The sequence below is a fragment of the Lepus europaeus genome, chromosome 20 (assembly GCF_033115175.1).
Source record: "Lepus europaeus isolate LE1 chromosome 20, mLepTim1.pri, whole genome shotgun sequence".
NCBI classification, from domain to species: domain Eukaryota; kingdom Metazoa; phylum Chordata; class Mammalia; order Lagomorpha; family Leporidae; genus Lepus; species Lepus europaeus.
In genome coordinates this window covers 9,981,720-9,989,747 of record NC_084846.1, presented here as the reverse complement: position 1 = coordinate 9,989,747, position 8,028 = coordinate 9,981,720, and the positions used below count along the sequence as shown (strand labels likewise).

At 56.9% G+C, this 8,028-nt stretch overlaps 1 pseudogene; it reads right to left on the bottom strand.

Annotated features, from left to right (window-relative positions):
* Positions 1–760: 760 nt before the first annotated feature.
* The window catches only part of LOC133749272 (lysosomal alpha-mannosidase-like), a 16,609-nt pseudogene continuing 9,341 nt past the window's right edge, over positions 761–8,028 (bottom strand).

Sequence of the window (8,028 nt, the reverse complement as noted above, 5' to 3'; positions counted from 1 at the left end):
AAGGTCACCTTCCAGGTGGCTTTGCCCCGTGCCTGCCTTCCAGACAGGAGGCAGGAAATGCAGTCAGCAGTGGCTGGATCACTTCAGGCCTCTCTGTCTCAGGCCGGTCCCTATCTCTGGGAGGGTCTTAAAGGATGCTTTCTGGGACTCCCTCCAATAGCAGGCCTAACTAATACGGCAGATGGGTGCAGGGAGCCCTCCCCAGGCATCCCTCAAGAGGGAAACTGAGGCCCAGGTAGGACACTGCGGGCCCAGGCTGCTTCCTCCCTAAATCCTGCCAGTGTGGCGTTCTTTGGAGACAGAGTCAAGGGGGCTGGTGCTGACGCTGTAGGGTGAGCCACTGCTGCCCCAGCTGCCTCCATATCCCAGCCCTTGAGGTGGTCCTGCCCAGTCCACAGCTGAGCCAGCTCCATGGTCATGACCACAGGAAGGCAGTAAATGTTGACCCAAGACCTTGGGCCCTTGAAAACCACATGGCAGTCCCTGACAGAGTTCCGGGATACTGACTTTTGGCTCGACCAGCCCTTGCCCATGCAGCCATTTGTGGGGAGTGATTCTCTCTCTCTCTCTCTCTTTCTCTCTCTCTCTCTCTCTCTCTTTAAAATAAGTAAACCTACATCATGCATTCTATCTCCATCCAAAAGATGTCTCAACCAGTCATCCAGTGACCTGAGGCTCAGTGGCGCTGCTTTAATGGTGTTTAGGGTGGGGCAGCAGCAACAGAGAGTAGGGGGGTCTGTGTTGCCCTGGAGCAGAGAGCTCAGGCTTGGACTGGGTCACCCCCATGGCTCCAGGCGGCCTCTTCCCATTGGACCGAGGCCACAAACGTGCGGATCTCCATGGGCTGCAGCATGATGGAGGCTGGGTCCAGAGGGGGCACCATGGGGGTGGGGATGAACTCTGGGGAGGGGAAGGGGAAGCCCAAGAGTGAGGGGTGCAGACTTCCTCCCCCTCCTTCACTCCCTCCCCAGGGCTGACCACACTGTGCACCCACAAGAGTCTCCCCAAGGGCTCACCTACCCACATCTACACACCTGCTTGGGCCTAAACCCCACCCCTGGATCTCTCAAATCCTCTCAAATCCTCCTTGTCTCACATCCTCAAAGCAACCCCCGGGGAATGGACACTCTCCCTGAACTAGACACCCACAGAGATCTTGAATCTTGTTCTTGGGACCGGAATGTTCAGATCCTCAAGACCTATTGGCAGTTTGCTGAACCCACTTTAGACCCTGAAGCCCTGAGGCTGTATCTGCCCAGGGTCCTGAGGTTCTAACTGGATCCTGGCCCACATTCCCATGCCTCCTACAGTGCCCCCCGCTGCCAGCCCCAGGCAGGAGCCCATCCCACCCACGCTAGGTGCCCACTGGTGTCCGGTGTCCATTTGAGCCTGGAAGCGCTGGCCCAAAGCAGGTTGGCCACCAGCGTGGTCTCCTGCAGGTGGGTGATGGTGAAGGTAGAGAACAGGTCCTGTTGGAACAGTGGAGGGGACCCGATCAGTGGAAGCCAAGTTGGCTTCTCTCTGTCCCTCTGTCTCTCTGTCTCTCTGTCTCTCTGTCTCTCTCTCCTCTCCTCTTTCCCACCTGTCTCCTAACTGGTAAATTCAAGGTCACGGGGGGGAGGGGAGCTCAAGTTGTGGCCCTAGTCCTCCCCACTGGCAAACTGGTGCTCCAGGTGCAGCAGCAGCTTCTTTGGGCCCCAGTGGGCCAGGGTGAGCAGGTGCACGGAGGGCGGGAGCTCCTGGAGCAGCCCTGAGAACTGCGGGAAGACGGAGGCAGGGCTGAGTCAGAGATGGGCGGGGCTTGGGGAAGGGGCGGGGCTCAGCAGAAAGGAGTGGGCAGGCTCCTTCAGGACTGAGCCAAAGGGAGGGCAGGAGCCCTCAGTTGGTGGAGAAGGTCTGAGTTCAGAAGGGGCAGAACTCTACTGACCAGAGGCCCTATGGAGTTGAGGGGGGCAGGGCTGAAGATCCAGAGAGGCAGGACACAGGAGGAAGGGAGGAGGTGAAGGACGGGAAGGCGGGGTGCCCTGAGGAGGGGTTGGGCCGAGGCGAGACAACCATTGCCGAAGGGGCAGGAGCTGAAGCTGTGCCCACCAAGGAAGGTGGATGGGCTCTTGGGCCGGTCCTGGGCAGGGGCTACCTTAGGGGCTGACCTTGCTTTGACCTCCCCTGAGTGAATTAAGTTAAAGCAAGGTGGGTCCCAGCATAGTCAAGAAAAAGCAGCACCGAGCCCAATGTTCGCGCAGGCCTCATTCAGATCCCATCTTTGCCCACTGTGCCACCCTCACCTGCAGGCACCGGGCAGCCCCAGGGTGGTAGTGGGCGCCGCTCCCCAAGGCCAATACCACCTGAGGGGCCAGGACCTCCTTCTCCACCAGCAGCCAGTGCCCCACGGTCGCTGTGCTCACCGCGTCCAGCAGCACGAGGTGGCGCCCTCACACCCACAACCCCGAGCCCTCCTCCAGCAGCGGCTCCCCCAGTCCACGGTTCTCATCCAGCAGCAGCCTGCGGGGCACCTGGGGGACAGCAGCCAGGAGGGCGTGAGGGGTAGCATGTGACATTATGCTACATCCTGCAGGGGACGGCATAGGACCTGGTGCGAGAATCCTAGTTTGGTTGGATCCTCCCCCAAGATCACTCACCATGAGCTCTAGCGAGCCGTCCTGCAGGCTGCTGCCTCCCTGGCAGCGGTCTGTCAGCACTGTCAACTGCTTCTTACCATCCTGGGGTCAGGGTGAGCCTGAGGGCAGGTGGGGAGCCAGCCCCAGCCCCAGGCACCTGGGAGATGCCGCCAGTGAGGAGCGCTCCCCATTCTGCACCCGGGGAGGTGTGGGGTGGGGGAGGGTACCGTGATGTAAATTCGAGTGTTGACTGGATAGTAGTTCCCCGCCACTGGGTCTGTCTGGTTCAAGTTCCAGGTGGGCCGATAATTCCTCCTGGGGCAGGAGGTCATCTGGTCAGGCTGGGGGACTGGCTCCCCCATCAGCCAGCACCCCCACCCCTGGGCCCCACATATCACCCCAGCCCCGCGGGTGCCCTGCGTCCCGTCACCTCCTCTTCAGGATCTCCCGGCCATTGCTGTCCGTGTAGAAGTAGCCCTTGGTGTCCAGTGGTGTGTTGAAGCGTCTGATCACTTCCTTCCCCCACTTGTCACTGTACCCAATGGGACAGCAAGCTCGTGAGCCTCATCTAAACTCACTCTGGGCAGTGATGTTGGGGGCAATGGCTAAGACACCAGCTGGGACGCCACCACCCATATCACAGTGTTGGGCCTGAGTCCCAGCTGTGCTCCTGATTCCTGCCTCTGTTGATGCAGACCCCGAGAGACAGGCAGGGATAGTGAGAGCCCTGCCACCACATTGCGGGGTGCGGGGGCAGGTTGAACTACCAGCTCTGTAGGACATTTGGGGAGTGAACAGGTGGATGGGCTGAATCAGTCTCTCTGTATGAATCAGTCTCTCTCTGGATGAGACATCTACGACTCTCTCCATCTCTCTTTGTTGCAAGTAACTAAACTTTACTCTACCCTCACCCCCAGCCCCAGCCCCAGCCCAGGCACTCACCCCACAGGGATGGGCCCCACCGTCCACTCCAGCTCCAGGTGGTGCTGTCCGCGGTACAGGCGAACCACCAGGGAACACCAGGCTGAGAAGTTCTGGTGCACCTCCTGCACCAAGGGCGTCTGAGGACACACAGGGCAGAGGGCGGGGGTCAGCCCAGCCTTGGGCAGAGGGGAGATGTGCAAATGCCCCCTGCTGTGAACCCTCCAGAAGCTTCCATCAGGGTCCAGCCCTCTAACAGCCCAGGAATCCCACCTATCACCTGACCTGCATGAATGTGACGCCCCCACTTCCCACTCAGCCCCTGACACAGAAGTCTTGAGTGGGGCCTGTGTGCTCACTGCCACCACTGCCCCATCTGCTCTCCCTACAGCAGAGTTCTAACAGGGCGTGTGGGTCCTGGTTGTAGGCTCTGCTGATAATGAGACACAGTCTGCCCCATGGAACGTAGTCAGCGTGGGGTAAAACATGTTGCTTTCCCCTTTCCTATCCCTGCAGGTTCAATGGCAGGTGTCATGGCTGGAGGCTGAGCAGCCATGTTGGACCACGGGGAAGCTGTGTGTTGATGAAGGTGGTGCAATGAGATAAAAAGTTGCTGGGTGACTGTGGAGCCGCCCCTCCTTCCCCGGATGGACCAGCCTGACTTCCTGTTGGACAGCAATGATCTTCTGTCTTGACTTGGGCACAGTTGACTTGGTAATCTGTTACAACGGGCAAAGCTGTCTGCTAATTCAGTGACCTGAGCAGGAAGAGGAGCACTTCAAGAGCAACAGCGTCACACATCAGGCTCCTGAGCGAGCACCAACGTGCATCTCGCCATCGTCTTTTGTTCTCCCGCGCTAAGAGGAGGCATCAGTGAGAAGCCTAGGAAAACGCCCACCCCAGTAGACCCCTACCCTACAGGAGACTCAAGTCTCCAGCCTCCATGTCAACTGCTCTTTGCATAGAACTTGGTGCCCTCTGCAGGTAGCTAGAGTTGGCTCTCCCCACTCATGGGCTGTGTGGGAACACCCCAGCCAGGGTTCCTAATGCTAAGTGTCATCCTGACACCCACAGCAGGCACAAACGCCTTCCTATGTGTTTCCCCAGGACCCAGAGCAGCCCGGAACATCAGCCCTTGGGGAGCCCCCAGTATTTCCCTTAGATCTTAGCCCTCTTACCTGGAGGAGGTGGGAAGCCTCTCCTCTCTGCACCTCCCAGCCGGCACACCTGGCACTCTCCCAGCTCCCACACCCCCCCCACCTCCCGTCCCCACTCCCCACTCACAATTCCCGGCCCCATACCTTCAGCAGGAGGATCTGAGCTGAGCTGTTCACGGGCAGCTGCATTCCATCAGGACTAAGGATGTAGGCTTCAGAGAGCTGATAGTCTTGTATGTGAGGTGTACTGGCGTTATACCTGCCATCAGGGCAGCCGAGAGTCAGGAAAGGGGCGCCAGCTTTCTGCACTCCCTCTCTGGCCTCCTGTGCCCCCTCACCAGAAAAATGACTGGCTCACGGGCAGCACGAGTTGCTTCTCCAGGTCCTCAACCTGCATCAAGAAACCCGTCTTGGGGTTGAATGTGCCCTGGTTGTACTGGGTGGAAAATAGTGGCCCCATGTGAATGACCATGGCTTCAGCCAATGGCAGCTTCGTTCTTCCCGGAGCTCAGCACAACACCCTACAGTCTCCCCTCACCCCTCACTCTCTCCCTGCTCGCACTTGATCCCATTAGAGACTCCTACCAGCTCTACCTCGTCACCCCCATGGCTCTGCAGCACTCACATGGTTAACCCCATCCAGGTCCCACACTTTGATGTTCATGTCCCACACTCTGTCCCCTACAACAGCTGAGGGCACCGGGGACATCCCAATTTGTCTGCTTCAGACCAAAGCCGATGCATGCAGCTGACACGGGGACCATGGTGCCAGCTCCCACAGAAATATTTTCATTTCTGTCAGAACCAAAAGAAAACCTCAACACTAATGAATGTATTCAAGGAAGCTTTCTTGGGTAGCATTTATCTTTATGCCACACTGTCATAAAGTAATATTTCTAACTTTTGTATGGAAATGGGGTCCCATAATCCTTTGTCTTTCAAAGCCCATGATGCTGTTCGTGCAGCCGTGTCCTGCCCCTGGCTCCTTCACAGTAAAAGCCATGCTCATCCAGATCCTCCCAGCCTGGCCTGGTCCCTGCTCACTGTGGGTCAACCACAGCAGGACCCCTCTGCTTCCTTGAATAACAAGCGGGTCTCTTTGCCTGTCTGGATTCCTCTGCTCTCAAACAGCCAAAGGGCCCCCTCTCTCGGGTCCCACTTAACCTCCCAGCTTCTCAGGAAGGCATTCCAGGCCACGCCCTCCCCCTAAAATTGCCAGCCTCCTGGCACACACCTGCCCAGCAGTTAAGATACCTGTGGCATCTTATCAGATGCCTCAGCTCAGTCTGGGCCCCAGCTCTTGACTCCAGAGTTGCTTGAAAGGTAGACACTCGCAGGGATCAGTGATGGCTCATAGTGCTGGGCTCCTGCCAACCACACGGAAGAACGGGATTGAGTCCCAGCTTCCAGCTTCAGCATGGCTCCAGGCAGTGTGGGTATTTGGAAGAGTGAATTAGGGGATGGAAGCTCTTTCTCTCTCTCTCTCCCTCCCCTTCCTCTTTCCCCCTCCCTCTCAAACACCTGAACATGTTCACTTTTTAAAAATATTTATTTACTTTATTATTTGAAAGGCATAGTTATAGAGAGACAGAGGCAGAGAGAGAGAGAAAGGTCTTCCATGCACTGGTTCCTCCCTACAATGGTCAAATCCCCTACAATGGCTGGAGGTGCACTGATCTGAAGCCAGGAGCCAGGAGCTTCATCTGGGTTTCCCATGCAGGTGCAGGGGGGACTTGGGACATCTTCTACTGCTTTCCCAGACTGCTTTCCCAGGCCATAGCAGAGAGCTAGATCAGAAGTGGAGCAGCCAGGATGAGAACCAGCACCCATATGGGATGCCGGCACTGCAGATGGTAGCTGCGCCTGCTATGTCACAGTGCCAGTCCTGAATATGTTAATTTTAAAACACACAGGCTGGCACCGTGGCTCAATAGGCTAATCCTCCACCTGCGGCGCCGGCACACCGGGTTCTAGTCCCGGTCGGGGCGCCGGATTCTGTCCCAGTTGCTCCTCTTCCAGTCCTGCTCTCTGCTGTGGCCCAGGAGTGCAGTGGAGGATGGCCCAAGTGCTTGGGCCCTGCACCCCAGGAGAGATCATGATAATCACCTGGCTCCTGCCATCGGATCAGCGCGGTGCGCCGGCCGCAGCGGCTGGCCGCGACGGCCATTGGAGGGTGAACCAACGGCAAAAGAAGACCTTTCTCTCTGTCTCTCTCTCTCTCTCTCTCACTGTCCACTCTGCCTGTCAAAAAAATTTTAAAACACACACACGTGGGGCCAGTGCTGTGGTGCAGTAGATAAAGCCATTATCTGTCGAACTGGCATCACACATGGGGGCCAGTTTAAGACCTGGCTGCTCCCCTTCCTTCCTTCCTTCCTTCCTTCCTTCCTTCCTTCCTTCCTTCCTTCCTTCCTTTCTCTCTTTCTCTCTTTCTCTCTTTCTCTCTTTCTCTCTTTCTTAATTTGTTTGAGAGGTAAAGTTACAGACAGTGAGAGGAAGAGACAGAGAGAAAGGTCTTCCATTTGCTGGTTCACTCCCCAAATGGCCACAACAGCCGGAGCTCCGCCAATCCGAAGCCAGGAGCCTGGAGCTTCATCCAGGTCTCCCACATGGGTGCAGGAGCCAAAGCACTTGGGCCACCTTCTTCTGCTTTCCCAGGCTATATTAGAGAGCTGGATCAGAAGTGGAGCAGCCAGGACTCAAACTGGTGCCCAAATAGGACGCCTACATGGCAGGTGGAGGATTAACCTACTGTGCCACAGCACCAGCCCCCTGGCTGCTCTACTTCTAATCCAGCTCCATGCTAACGTGCCTGGGAAAGCAGCAGAAGATAGCTCAAGTCCTTGGGCCCCCAAGCCCAGGTAGGAGACCATGAAGAAGCTCCTGGATCCTGGCTTTGAATTGGCCCAGATCCAGCCATTGCAGCCATCTGGGGAGTGACCCAGCAGATGTAATCTCTGCCTCTCTCTGTCATCCACTGTCTCTCTCTCTAACTCTGCCTTTGAAATAAATAAATAAATAAATATTGAAACACATTTTTTTGAAATATCTGTCACGTGTCACACAATGTCACACAACATCCTCCCAGGACACCTAGGAGAGGACACTGAGGCTCACATGAAGGTCGTTCACTCAAGGTCACAGCATCAGGGCAGTGAGGTGATGGCAGACCACAAACCCAGGCACCGCCAACCCAGAGCCCGCACAGCTCAGGGCAAAGTATCTAAATGGAGACTCACTTTGTGTCTGATGATGACACCCGGCCTGGGCTTCTGGGGGATGCACCGGGGGAAGTGGCCCTGGTGTTTCTGCTGAGACACCTGTGCTACCGA